Here is a 5,875-nt window from a genome sequence, read left to right as displayed (position 1 = left end):
TGTTACGAAAACTTAATTTCAAACAAAGAGGCGCACACATATGTTGAAATAATAAAAGATGTGGGTCCCACTGTCACTATTTGCACAATGATTTTTCTTCTATAAATACGAAGTTTTTCGATCATTTGAAAAACACGATTACACCATTCATTCTCCTTCTAATAACACATCCTCTCTTATTATCAGTGTTATCTTCTCCTACGGGTATAAAATTTTGCCCTTATTTAAATTTTCTCGATACAATAAAATTCTAGTTTTTTTATAACAGTTGTCATATTTTTTCCGAAGAATGGTTTTTTCTAGATATTTCAGGGGAAAATTAGAAAAAAGAAATACTCTCAACTTTTGTTTGTCCATTTAGTACTTTTGATATTTTTGGTTATTTTGAAAAGTTTTACCTTTACTTATGTAATGAAAAAAATAGTAAACTAAAATTTAAAAATATAAAAAATATGAGAAATATTGAAAACATACATATGACTATTTATATTTTTTTAAAATTATTTTTAAAAAATAGTGGAATCATATTTTATTTATGTCCTAGGTGAGATAGAATACTCATTTTGGCAATCTACTTATTCTAGAAATCATATACTAAGTATTATACATAGATCTATCATGGATATATAACGCAAACAAAACTTTTTTGTGTATTATGTCTTAGCTAGAATTTGTTAAATTATATTTTAGCAAAATGCCGTTAGTTACTTGTAGCTTTATTACAACTTATAGCTACGATGACTCTACGATTTACCTTTTCTTGTTTATGTATCATAACATATTCTACTTTTTACCTTATGTTACGCCTATGGAAAAATAAATTACCCACCCTCTCTACAGTGTTCTGCACAATGTAGAATACATATTATAGTCAAATCACGAAAATATAGAAACTTTCGTATTTCGGTTAATGTATTTCTAAATCTATACTATATCTACCCTAAATCTCTCATAATATCTTACCTCCCACGTTTTTCTCCTCCCACGACATTTCTCTCTTTCGTTATTTGGGTCTCTCTCTTCTTTATCGACATAACCATTTGATCATCAACCAATTGTGTAGCTGTGAAAACCAACTATTCAACCCCCATTAATCATTTTTTTTGTGTGAAATAATAGGATTTTAGGCTACCAGATTTAAGCAAAAAAAATGTTTGATAAAATCCCTTAGCCAGTCTACGCCGAGTACATAACTACTAATGAAACCGATATAGTTACAAAAACTATATTTAAAAACAATTGTTGACTTGACATTATTGGGGGTCCACTCAACGAAGTAGGAGGACTTCTTGTTCTTCACGTTCAGCATCTGTTCATCAACTTCTTTGGTGCTCATTTTGCCGCGGAACGTAGCTGAGGCAATGAGATAGCGGCCGTGTCTTGGGTCAGTAGCACACATCACGTTCTTGGCATCCCACATTTGCTGGTCAGTTCTGGGACGGTGAGGTTACGGTACCGCTGAGAGCCACGAGAGGTGAGAGGAGCAAATCCTAACATGAAGAAGTGAAGACGAGGGAATGGGATCAAATTCACATCAAGATTTCGGAGACCAGAGACTTCAGAGTTGAGCTGACCTGGGAACCTAAGGTGCAGGTTACACCAGACATTGCGGAGATCAAGTAGTTCAGATCACCAACTGCACAATTCAGCAAAAAAACAAAACATATGTCACTGATTCATCATCGTAGAATTAGATTATGCACAAAAAGGCTTAAGCTGATGAATACAACTTGAAACAGCAAGGAAGACATACTAACTTCATGATATATCTCATCTTAGTACTAAAAAATAGCAAAGCATCAAGCAAGACACAAGTAACCACGAGATAGGTCAACAACATTGATACTGATTGTAGAAAGATAATACTTACAGCTTGGAGAGCTAAGCTTGAGGGTACGGAGACAAATATCATACAGTGCTTCATTATCAAGCACCATACATTCATCAGCGTTGAAAACGAGCTAAGCGAGCTGATGCACAGAGAGTGTTACGTTGTATGGCTCTACCACAGTGTCAGAAACCTTGGGAGACGGGAACACAGAGAACGACAGCATCATAGGGACCGGGTACTCCTCCCTGATCTTCGAAATCAACAAAGTCCCCATACCAGAACCAGTTCCTTCTCCTAAGGAAAATGGCACACCTGAAACCCTGCAAATTCCAAAACAAACGAAAACAATAAACCAAGCATCCAAACCACAAAACCCGAATCCACAACCTAAGATACAAATCAATAAGCCTACGAAACTAGCGATGCACACAGTTTAGGTTACCTTGAAGGCAGTCACAGCTCTCGGCCTCTTTGCGAACAATATCAAGGACCGAGTCGATAATCTCAGCACCCTCCGTGGAGTGACCTTTTGCCCAGTTATTCTCCGCACCGGACTGACCGAACACGAAGTTATCGAGACGGATGATCTGACCGTAAGGACCAGATCTAACGCTTTCCATGGTTCCAGCCTCCAATCCATGAGAACAGCGCGAGGAACGTACCTCCCACAGCTCACTTCGTTGTGGAAGACATTAACCCTATCAAACTCAAGATCGGAGTCTCCCTGGTATCGTCTCGTCTGGTCGATGCCGATGTTTATGTATTTACTTGTCTATTTTACTTTTTTTTTTGACTTTATAAAATTGTATTAAAAAAAATTAGAATATTATACTCTCTCTGTTTTAATACAAGTTATTTTTAAAGTTTTTGCACATGGATTAAGAAAATACAAATTTTTATACAATTTATTTTAATTGAATAAAAATATCATTAAATGAAACTAATTCAACCAATAAAAAAGAACACAATATTTTGTAATTGGTCACAAAGTTCCAATAATGTTAAATTTTTCTAAAATAACGAGAACACCAATTATTTTGAAATAATTTTTTCTTCTCTAAACACCACTTAAAATGATACGGAAGGCATATATTTTAATTAAATTTAATTCAAATTAATTTAAGAGTATAATGGTATTTACAATAATTAAAATCCTAATGAAACAAAAAAATTAGATAAAGGTTTTAGAAAGACAATCTCAAGTTGAGAATGTCCTTTTTTTTTTTTTTTTTTTTTTTTTTGTATAAAAAGTATCATAAAAAGTTAGTGATGGAAAGTAATCGAGAGAGTTATGGCACGTGATATCAACTATATATTATTTGTGAAACATTACAACTTCTTTTTGTAGCCACATGTCATCAATAGGATGATTATTAGAATTATTAGAGAAATAGGTTGGTTCATCTAATTATATAATAAGTTTTTTATTAAACTAACCATAAATTTATTATTAATGTCATTTATTATTTTCTTAAATAAAGATTACAGAATTGCCTAATGTGAGTAAAGTATATATGACAATTAATGATTTTGAATAATAAAGATCTGATAAAAGAATGTATCTTCTATCAAATTTGTTTAATTTAAAACTATTAAAATAATTTTTTTTAAAACACAATAACCATATTATAAAAATTTACATTTTTCTGTATATTTTATATTTTGAATTTTAAAAAATGACTATAAATTACTAAAATTGTTAAAAGTTTCACATTCAAATTTTGCGATCCATGGTTTAAAAATTTTGTTATGACAAAATACAAATGATTACAAAATCATATAAGTAAAAGTCTAATTTAATTAATCATTAAGATTTAAAATATATATGTATATATATCATTTTAAATTAAACTATAAACCATATTGAATAAATAAATATTTTAGTTTCAAAATTTATAGTAGAAAGCATCATTTAAAAAAATAAAAACATAAAATAGACATTAATATTAAAAATATACTATGTATGTTAATATCATTTAAATTTAATTACATATCCTATTCAATTTTTTTTTAAAAAATGTTTGGATTAAGAAAATTGATTTATACGTTCGCACCAATTTAATTATATATGTAATAGTTACTGACTTTTAATTATTCAATATATATTTATTATTTCATAATATGTAAGAACATATAATACATAAAATAATTTATATATATAATGTTTATCCCGCGCAAGTCGCAGATCTTAATCTAGTGTTCTATTAGGAATGTCAAACAGGTTGATCCGTCCCGTCCCGTACCGCAGCGGGCTCATCTTCGAGCGGGTCACGGCGGGCCAGGTCCGCGCGGGCTGCGGTCCTTAAAATGGCTGACCAAACCCGTACCGCAAAACATGTAGGCCTTTGTGGATCGGTCCGCGGAACATAGAATTACAAACGGACATATGGCTCCTGAACGCTTCAAGATATGATTCAAGGCGCTTTATAAGTTTCATGACGAGTGAGTTTAGTCGATGATTGAACTGGATAAGGCAATACACTTGTTGTTGAAGATTTTAGTTGGATCAAAACACTAGTTTATTTACTTTTGTTAGACTCCAAACATTTTAAAAATAAACAATACTTTAGTTGCAGAATCCAAATATTATAACTCATAAGTTCATAACAAATGCTTTAGTTTTCTGAATCCAAAATTATATAAAACCAACACCAAATCAAAGATGTTAATCCCAAAAAAAATAAAAAGAAAACACCAACCACAATTCTTATTCTTCGTCTTTATCACCAACAAGCGACAAAAAGATAAAAATTTCTCTTCTTCACCATCAACTTCATCTTCTGCAAATAAGAATAATAGAAGTCAGTTAAAGATATATTGAAACCTAAAACTCCAAAATGTATGATAGTGTGAACAAATACATATAGGCAAAACTATGAAGAACCTATTGCGGGAACTAGATCTTCTTCTTCGGTGGAAAGTGAGTTTTCAAACTTCTTATGATGACTCGAAGAAGCTCCACAAATGCAGATCGAAGGCGCTTGGGAGACCGGAAGCATCATCGACCCTGAAACCACCATCACCGGAGCTACATAACGTCGAATCAGAAATGGGGACTTAGGGTTGCGGACCTTTAAAATCCCGCAGGTTAAGCCCATCCCGCTTTCGACCCGTCCCGTTTTCGACCCGTCCCGCTTTTGACCCGTCCCGCTTTGAACCCGTCCCGCGAGGCCCGCAATTTTGCGGGCTTACCAAATGGAGGTCCAATCCCACCCCGCAGCAAGCCTTTACGGGTCAGGCCCGCGGTCCAGGTCCTTGATTGCCATCCCTATGTTCTATTATTATCCATTGCGTGTTGAGTTACTTGTCCCTTCCAACTTGTGACTGGGAAATGGATAATGTGTCTTCTGGTCAAAATTGAATTGGAACAGTTAGGCATCTACTTTAAGCTGAAAAAAACAAATCATGATCCACCTATCTATCTACTTTGTGTCCACGTTTTTAAAAATTTGACCAAAACGAGATCATGATCTCATTCAAAACTCCATGGTGCAATTTCGGTCATGATCATTTTTGGCCTTGTAATATGAATATTAGCGCATCAAGAAAACTGACGAAAGTGTTATAAGATAAACTTTGAAATGATTCTCCACTCCTTTACCAACTTAAGCACTATGATCATCTACTCATCAAGCATTATGATCATCTACTCATCAAGCATTATGATCATCTACTCATCAAGCATTATGATCATCTACTCATCAAGCATTATGATCATCTACTCATCAAGCATTATGATCATCTACTCATCAAGCATTATGATCATCTACTCATCAAGCATTATGATCATCTACTCATCAAGCATTATGATCATCTACTCATCAAGCATTATGATCATCTACTCATCAAGCATTATGATCATCTACTCATCAAGCATTATGATCATCTACTCATCAAGCATTATGATCATCTACTCATCAAGCATTATGATCATCTACTCATCAAGCATTATGATCATCTACTCATCAAGCATTATGATCATCTACTCATCAAGCATTATGATCATCTACTCATCAAGCATTATGATCATCTACTCATCAAGCA

At 33.4% G+C, this 5,875-nt stretch overlaps 1 pseudogene; it reads right to left on the bottom strand.

Annotated features, from left to right (window-relative positions):
- Nucleotides 1–1,077: 1,077 nt before the first annotated feature.
- The window catches only part of LOC106324057, a 12,079-nt pseudogene continuing 7,281 nt past the window's right edge, over nucleotides 1,078–5,875 (bottom strand).

This window comes from Brassica oleracea, chromosome C2 (assembly GCF_000695525.1).
Source record: "Brassica oleracea var. oleracea cultivar TO1000 chromosome C2, BOL, whole genome shotgun sequence".
Classification (NCBI taxonomy): Eukaryota; Viridiplantae; Streptophyta; class Magnoliopsida; order Brassicales; family Brassicaceae; genus Brassica; species Brassica oleracea.
This window is presented reverse-complemented; position numbering and strand designations above follow the sequence as displayed.